Here is a 9,330-nt window from a genome sequence, read left to right as displayed (position 1 = left end):
TCAATTTTTATTATTTTAACTTTTATCTCTATGAGTGTTTAATGTACGTATGTGCACCATGTGTGTGCCTTGTGTACTTGGAATGCAAAAGAGGGTCAGATCCCCTGGTAAAAGAGTAACTAACAGTTGTGAATTACTATGTAGCTTTTAGGAAGCAAACTTTGATCATCTACTAAAGCACAAACTTTTTTAAACTACTGAGCTTGTTCTATCCCCAGAATTATCTTCCAAATAGTGAAAAGTTCCTATAATTTTTGGTCTTTAGTTGGTGGCACGTTTAGGAAATGTTGCAGAGACTTTGGAGATGGAGGCTTGTTGGAGGAAGTTGTTTACCGAGAGCGCTCATTAAGTTCTGATAGCTTAGCCTGCTTCACCTCTCAGCTGACAAGGCACTCACTCCTACTGCCTCACATTTCTCATGTGATAGAATATCATCCCAAGTATTGAGAACCAGAAGAAAATTATTCTTTCCCTAAAATGCTGCTTATAAGGTATTTTTTCATAGCAATTAGAAAAATAGTTCAAATAGAAAATATTTATCAGAACTGTGGCTGTCACAGTGATTCATCTAAACAAGTGGTCTAAGACATTTAGGATGATTTTCGGGAAAAAATGCAGAAAAGCTTGGAACTTTGTAATAGCAAACATCCTCAAATGCTGAAATCAGAAATTTATGGGTCATTTTCGAGGAAAATTGGAAGATCAAGAGGCAAAGCATAAGCATAAGATGGACAGTAGAGGCCCAGCTCATAAAATCTCAGAAGGGAACAAGGAATCTACTGGGAACTGGGCTTAAGGTTAATTTTGAATCTACTGGTACATTTTTAAGAACACAAGTGACTCTGAATATCGCAGTACTGAACTAAGTATAATACAGCTATAACAATATGTTCGGAGTGACCATGATACATGTACGTGAAGAGAGTAAGTTCTAAAACAAATGACCTTCTTAGCATGATTTACTCTGCATAACCCTTTACAAAATGGAGACTTCATATGATCTTAAAAGTAAAAATCATGCACATAGTTATAAAAGTGATGAAGGGAATTGTTGAATTCAAATTGTTCACTAAGTAAAGTTGTAACCCTTTAAATATGATCACTGTGTAATATCTGACAGAATAGCAGAGCATTCCTATTGAAACAATGTTTGTGATGCTTCTTACTTGAGTCCTACTTTGATTTGGACTTTATTATCTAATACTTTTTTCTTAATGGAGTACATTTTCTTTTTATTGTTGTCATGCAATTTATGACTAGTCATAACTGGTTTACACTACCTTATAGACTAGGGTGCTTTTGTTTACAGGATAAATATTAATATAATTTATTTTCCATGACATTTTAATGTGGAAAATACACAATGAACATAATTAGAAGATGGTCTGGGGCTATTAATTCTGCAAGGTTAATTTCTGATTCCTTTAGAATTCTGAGAATTATTATGATTGACTTTTAATTTATGCAGTATAACTAGTGTTTTATATTGCCAACCAGGTAGTAAAATTTGTCTACCATATAGCCTTTATTTCAGAGGCTCAGTCACCCTGTTACTGTTCTAGTCACAGTAAAATTGGTTGCCAGATTTGATGCCTTCAAACTGGCATTAAGAGTAAAGAAATAAGCAGCTGCAGAAATAGCTCATGAGATACTAGCACTGGCTGCTTTTATAGGAGATGCAAGTTTGAATCCCAACACCCATATGGAGGTTCACCACTATCTGTGACTCCAACCTCAGGGAATCTGGTACCTTCTTTTGTCTTCCATGGGCTCCAAGCATGCACATGGTGCTTGGACATACATGCAAGCAAAACACGCAAGCACATTTAAAAATTTTGTAAAAAGACCAACAGAGTATGAATAAAATTTCTTGAGAAGGACATTGCAGCCATTCCTGAAGATACCTGATAAAACAGTGTCAGATGAAAGGGGAGGGGGTCCTACCCTATAAGTGGACTTGGAAAGGGGCATGGAGGAGATGAGGGAGGGAGGGTGGGATTGGGGAGGGAATGAGGGAGCGGGATACAACTGGGATACAGAGTTAACAAAATGTAACTAATCAGAAAAATAAATAAAAATATTTCTCTTCTGTAAAACACTTTTAACAAACATTCTATTACTTTCAATAAATGCTGAAGTTTTGAGTGGTCAATGAATTAGTTTTTTTTTTTTTTTATAAAATATTATTCCAAACTTACCTTTGTTATTTAGACACGTTTAGTAATATACTAAACATTGACTCCCACTTGGAAAGGAGTTATTTGCAATGTAGTTTCTTTTACTGCCTGTTTCATCTTGACTGTGACACCACTTTTCCTTCTGACCAAACTCAGTTAAACTTCTTTATCCTTCCCTTTCTTCTATCCAAACCCTTCTATACCTATATATCCTTTCTTTCTATTATATTTTTGTTTTTTCATCAGTTGTTGTTATATGTATTTATGTATGTGTACAAACATATATATTCCTAAATATAACATCCTATTTCTTTCAATCCACTTTAACATGTTTATAGTATTTGTTCTTGTTCAACTCATTTTTTTAATTTTTTAATAGTTTATTATTTTATTTATTTATTGAAATTTATTCACTTTGTATCCTAGCTGTAGCCCCCTCCAACTCCTCCCAGTCCTACCCACCCTTCTTCTTCTCTACCTATACCCCTTTCCTAGTCCCTTGATAGGGGAGAACCCCCTCCCCTTCTCTCTGACCCTATTCTATCAGGTCTCATCAGGGCTAGCTACATCATCTTCCTCTGTGACCTGGCAAGGCTGACCTCCCTGCCCCTGATGATCAAAGAGCCAGCCACTGATTTCATGTCAGAGAGAGCCCCTGTACCTCTTACTAGGGAATCCACTTGCAATTTGAGCAGGGAGTCTAGGTCCTCTCCATGAATGGTCCTGTTCAACTCATTTTTAGGCACCCATGTTGGTAAAAACTTTTGATTGTAGCTTCTGACATTACCAAGACACACAATCTCACAGCAAACTCCTTGCTCCTGATCTACTTGCTGTAACAGTTTTTCTACCTCTTCTTCTGCAATATCCTTGAGCCTTAGATGAAGAAGTTGAGAATTATATTGTAGATGTATTGGTTAAGACTGGAATCCATAACTCTGCATTTCAATTACTTATTGTTTTACTTAATGGTCTTTGTTGCAAAAAGGAGAGTATTTGCTGAAGGTTGATAACTTCAAAGAGAGAGATGGATAAGTCATTTTAAAAGTACTGAAAACCCAACTTAAAACGTACATTTGTGTATATATATATATATATATATATATATATATATATTTACTTTACAGTAGGTGAAATTTTCTCATATGCACTGACAATGCTCCTTTCATGCACCAAAGACCACCTAACAAAAACCTTAATAAAATCCATAAAAAGCCCTCTTTGAAAATGTTGGCCAGACGCTTTCTAAGACAAATAGGAATAGTGCTTCCTCCAGACCCAGCTATACCACTGCTAGGTATATACCCAAAGTTTGTTCAAGTACACAAAAAGGACACTTGCTCAATCATGTTTATAGCAGCTCTATTTGTAATAGCCAGAACCTGGAAACAACCCAGATGTCCATCAACGCTGGAATGGGTACAGAAATTGTGGTATTTTTATACTATGGAATACTACTCAGCAATCAAAAAGGAGGAAATCATGAAATTTGCAGGCAAATGGTTTGATCTAGAAAAGATCATTCTGAGTGAAATATCCCAGAAGGAGAAAGACAAACATGGGATATACTCACTTATATAGATCTATAAGATATGATAAACATAATGAAATCTATACACCTAAAAAAGATAATCAATTGAGTGGACATGGGGTAAGATGATCAATCCTCATTTAGAAAGACAGATGGGATGTGCATTGAACGTATGACAGGAGTCTACTGAGCGCATCTGAAAGACTCTAACTAGCAGTGTTTTCAAAGCAAAGACTCATGACCAAACCTTTGGCAGAGTACAGGGAATCATAAGAAAGAAGGGGAGTTAGTCTGATGGGGAAAGGATAGGAGTTCCACAAGGACCAAATATATCTGGGCACAGGGTCTTTTCTGAGACTGACATTCAACCAAGGACCATGTATGGATATAACCTAGAACCTCCACTCAGATGTAGCCTGTGGCAGCTCAGTAACCAATTGGTTTCCCAAAGTGAGGGGAACAGGGACTATTTCTAACAGGAACTCAATGACTGGCTCTTTGGCCTCCCCACCCCTGAAGGGAGGAGCAGTCCTGTTAGGCCACAGAGGAGAGCTTTGCAGCCAGTCCTGAAGATACCTGATAAAACAGGATCAGATGAATGGGGAGGAGTTCCCCCCATCAGTGGACTTGGAAAGGGGCACGGTGGAGATGAGGGAGGGAGGGAGGGACTGGGAGGGAATGAGGGATCGGGACATGGCTGGGATACAGAGTTAATAAAATGTAACTGATAAAAAATAAATAAATAAATAAATAAATAAATAAAAAGAAAAAAAAAAGAAAGAAGAGAAAAGAAAATGTTGGCCAGAGCTTTCAGAGCACCCCCAAATACACAGCTTTCTGCTACTGCCTGTTTTTTATCTCTCAGTGAAGACAGTAAATCCCAATTGGTGAAGTTCCATGCACTTTTTCCAACATAGGTCCCAGAAGCCTCAGAACTGGAACTAACCTAAATGTCTCCTCCCCAAAGACTAGCTTATATGGTAACACAAGATATTATGCAAGCTTCTAAATGAACAAAACAAACATATCCAACAATGGCGAATGTTAAAATTGCTACTGCTTTTCCATATTATCTTTCCCAACCTCCCGTCTTCCTTTATGTTGCAATAGAAAATATCCTAGACCAATGGAGCATGTGCACTAGTTAGTATAACAGAAATGCATTTCTCGTATTTCTGTAGGCAGTGAGGTAGGAGACCAAGCATGTGTGGGTTCAGTACTCTTTGCCCACCGTGTGTGCCTACCTCCTACAGAGAAGGCTAACTTTGCTATTTCACATAACAAAAAAATAAGGTACATAAATAACTCCCTGTCCTAGTTAGGGCTTTAGGGTTTCTGTTGATGTGAAAAGACACCATGACCATTACAACTTTCATAATCAGGGTGACTTAAAGTTCAGATGTTTAGTACTCATTGTCATGGAGGAAAAAAATGGAACATGCCGGCAGACATGGTACTGGAGAAGAAGCTGAGAGTTCATCTTGATCTTCAGACAGCAGCGAGATAAACAACTTGAGCTTTTGAGACCTCAAAGCCAGCCTTCACAGTAGCATACTTCCTTCAGCAAGACTGCATCTCCTGATACTGCCATTTCCTATGAGCCAAGCATTCAAATACAGGAGTCTACGGTAAAAGCATTCCTATTCAAAGCACCACACTTCCTCACAATATTTTCCCAAAGCTGCATTTATTTACTTAAAGTTCTAATATCCCAATATCCTTAATAATATAATGTTAATAATTTGTTATATATTAATATGTCAAGACACACCATCATTTGTTTTCAGCATATTATTTTTATAGGTCATATTCAAACCATGCCATACTAATGTGGGGACAGAGTAATGTGTCCATGTGGTGTGTGTGTATGTGGTGTTTGAACATGTGTTTGAAGATCTTGTACCACTGTCTATGAAAGGGTCAGTGGGTACTTTTTTCTATCACTCTTCATCTAATTGCTTTCAGACAATACTTCTCCAGAAAGGGAGTGGATCCTTATGGGAGGATCAGAGAAGAAAAACTTGGGGGAATAGAGGAATAGAAGGAGGAGTATTATACCAGGATATACTGTAGAAGGAACAAACTTATTTTAAAAAGTGTAGGAAGACAGTGCCTTTCACTGAACATGAAACCTTCTGTTTTGGCTACTCTGGCTGCTAGAAAACTTTTGGCATCCTCCATATCCACCCAGAGTGCTGGAGTTACATGTGGGATCATGTTTGGCATTTACAGGCATGTTGGGGATTTGAATAGAGAACACTACGTTATTATAAGGGTCCTTATTCAATGAGCCATACAACCCCTGGAACATACACTTTTAACATTTATAGGAAGTTTCCCTAGTTCTTCTCAGTCTGTTTAACCATCAATTTCCCCAATACCAGAACTAACATAAAACTGCATTTTCTTTTATCTTTACAAATACATATTTCTTCTCTTTATGCACAATGCTGATCTACAGAGAAACAAAGTTATAAACATTAAAACAATGCATGCTTTTTTTTTTTTTTTAATTGGTGACAGGACTGGCTGTGTTGTCTTCATCTATGGCTTGGCAAAGCAGCACTCCCCAGGGGGAAGTGATAAGAGAGCCTGCCACTGAGTTCATACCAGAGAAAGTTCCTGCTCCTCAGGCCACAGAAGAAGGCAATCCAACAAGTCTTGATGAGACCTGATAGGCTAGGGTCAAATAGAAGGGGGCTAGGAACAACTCTATCGATGGACTAGGGAGGGACATAGGGGGAGGAGAGTGGGATTGGGAGGAGACAAGGGAGGGGCCACAGTTGGGATACAAACTGAATAAATTGTAATAAATGATAATAATAAAAAATGTTTTAAATTGGTGACAGTAAAAATGTAATACCAATCACGTTTGCCATGGGATAATAGCTTCATTGTATATTTCTGGAAAATCTTTCTGTCTTTGGACATCTAATAAGAGACTGTGAAGTTTGAAAACTATGTATTTAGAATACAGTGGTAAAATTGTTTTGGAAGTGATTTTTTTATTAATATGGATTTTTAAATACAGCCTTTCTTTAAAAAAATACTTTACATTACATTTATTTACATAAGGCATGACAAGTCACACATGAAAATTAGAGAACAGCCTGCAGGCTTCAGTCTGTCACTCCCCGTTTTGGTTCCTGATGGTCTAACTCAGGCCCCCAGTCTTGTCAGCAAGATCCTTTACTCATTGAGCCTTCTAACCAGCCCAAAGCATTCTTCCTTTCGTGACTATTTTTTTTTTATAATACAGTTGGTATTTTATGAGAATTACTGAAGAATATATTTGTTTCAAGCCTTGTGGGGCCTTCCAAATTATTCTGTACCATTATCATAGTCAAATGAAACTAAATTATTTGAAAGACCAAGGTCACAGTTATTACTAGAAACAGGATTCAAATCAGCAACTCTAATCAGCATGTTTTCATGTGTAAGCGTTGACCCATTGTTTTATACTAGGAACTCCTTTCAAAGGGATTTGCACAAAGCTTCTCCCATTATTCCTGTATCAGGTATCCAAATGCATCTTGCTCTAGTGACACAAAGCAAATCTACATGTATTACAATTCCTGATAAAGGGAGCTCAGGATTAGGGTAGGTTTGTTAATTGTGGCAAAATTTGAGTTCTCTAGTTTAATGAAATAAGAGATTATTAATGGATGCAGAATGCTCCAATTCAGCTGAATACATTCTGTGTACATGACAAGTCCAATTATCATTTCATTTGACTTTAAGTGCTAAAATTCAATTTTCCTTCACCTTTGTTTATAATCATGGTTTCATTAATCTAATTTCATTGTTGTATATGATTAAATATTATTTTATTGAATGCATAATGCATTCTTTTTAGATATTACTGATACAATGATGAAATTAATGATTGTTTTATTTGATTAATATTCACATGCTTCAAAACCTTGTTTTCTCAGAGTTTATGTTAATAGGTAGTAATCTTTTAATCCTGTAGAGAGCTACAAGTGTGAATTGGGAGGGGCAAAATTCTGCATGCTCAATATATGTTAATTCCAAAGGGATAGAGAGGGATCATAGTGTTCTAAATGCAAATTTTATACGGGCACACAAAAAACTCACGGTAAAATCTGCTTCAAATGAGAAGGATTTCCATTAATGATGAGAAAACATGGGTCATGGTCTCTGGAGACATTTGTAAAAGTCTACAACAGTAATCTCAAACAGCAAAGCCTATTAGGCATCAAGCATCCAAAAAAAAAAAAAAAATGGAGTCAAGAGTTTAGGAGAAAGAAAAATAGAACAGTCTCCAAAGAAAATTACACAGAGATTGCCTTCAGGAAGAAAAAATAAATAAACCTTGGAAAGCACAGATTTCTAAGTGGAAAGACTTAAAGAATATTTCAGTCATGATATAATTAAAAGAGAAGACAGAGAAAAGAGGTTAAAAGTAGAATATTTGAACTACTACTGCATAGAATTTTCAAAATATATTAACCAAAAACTACTCAGTATTTTTTATAAACTTAGCTCTAAAATAGGAATACCCCGATTATGACTTTTAGAAGCATCCAACACTCTCAAGTAAGGAAGTCCTAGTCTCCCTTTACTTCAGCTTTCATCTGATCATGCACACTTACCTCTAGTTTTTACTTATAATTTATAAATACATAGTGAGGACAGCATTCAATATTTTCAGAGCCCTAATTTAGTCACAAATAAAATTGTTGATTGAATCTCCCAATAAATTCCGCAAATTAAAATTGCTTTAACATTGATTTCTCAGTGTCAGGATAACCTGGTTATCTTAAAATTATCAAATAATGAAACTAAGATTCAATAAAGTAAAAATGATTCTAAGTTCCACTTTCTAGACAAAGATTTCTGATGTTTTAGAGAAATGCTTTCTGATATTGGTGCCATTCACATATTTTTTTTTTTTGTTGTTGTTTTAAAGATTTATTTATTATGTATACAACGTTCTGCCTGCATGTACACCTGAACACGAGAGTCCATTACAGATGGTAGTGAGTCACCATGTGGTTGCTGGGAATTGAACTCAGACCTCTGGAAGAGCAAGCAGTGCTCTTAACCTCTGAGCCATCTCTCCAGCCCAGCCATTCACATCTTAAAGTAGGAAATTTTCATACACTAGAGAAGAATAGATCTAGTTTATGTGACCGATGATGACTTTTGTATCTTAACAATATTACATATCAGATCCTTGCTACGTCTGTTTATCATCTCTGAATTACCTCCTCTTGGTGAATACTTCTATGTTCAAGGCATATAAACTAGTATGCAAAAGTTGATAATGATAATTATTATTTGTTATATCACCAATATTTTGTAAGACTCAATAATTTTAGAAATTATTAATTGTCTTTGTTAAGGAATTTTTACTGGGCTCAAAGTGACATTTCTTTATCCTCCTCTGTAATTTGGAGAACATTACGTGCTACCCCTGTTTGAATCAACTTGATTTAGCATGGGGAATATTTTCTAGTTACATATTTGCCATTTTTCTCATGTTACTTCATCTAATATTTTAACATTTATATTACTAAACTTTGCCTATTTATACTGCTACTACTTGCCAGACTCTATGTTTGAAAGCTAACGTAATATAGCAGACCTCACGTGACA

Source organism: Meriones unguiculatus, chromosome 17, assembly GCF_030254825.1.
Source record: "Meriones unguiculatus strain TT.TT164.6M chromosome 17, Bangor_MerUng_6.1, whole genome shotgun sequence".
Taxonomy (NCBI): Eukaryota; Metazoa; Chordata; class Mammalia; order Rodentia; family Muridae; genus Meriones; species Meriones unguiculatus.
The sequence above is the reverse complement of the archived record's forward strand: the minus strand, read 5'-3'. Positions refer to the sequence as shown.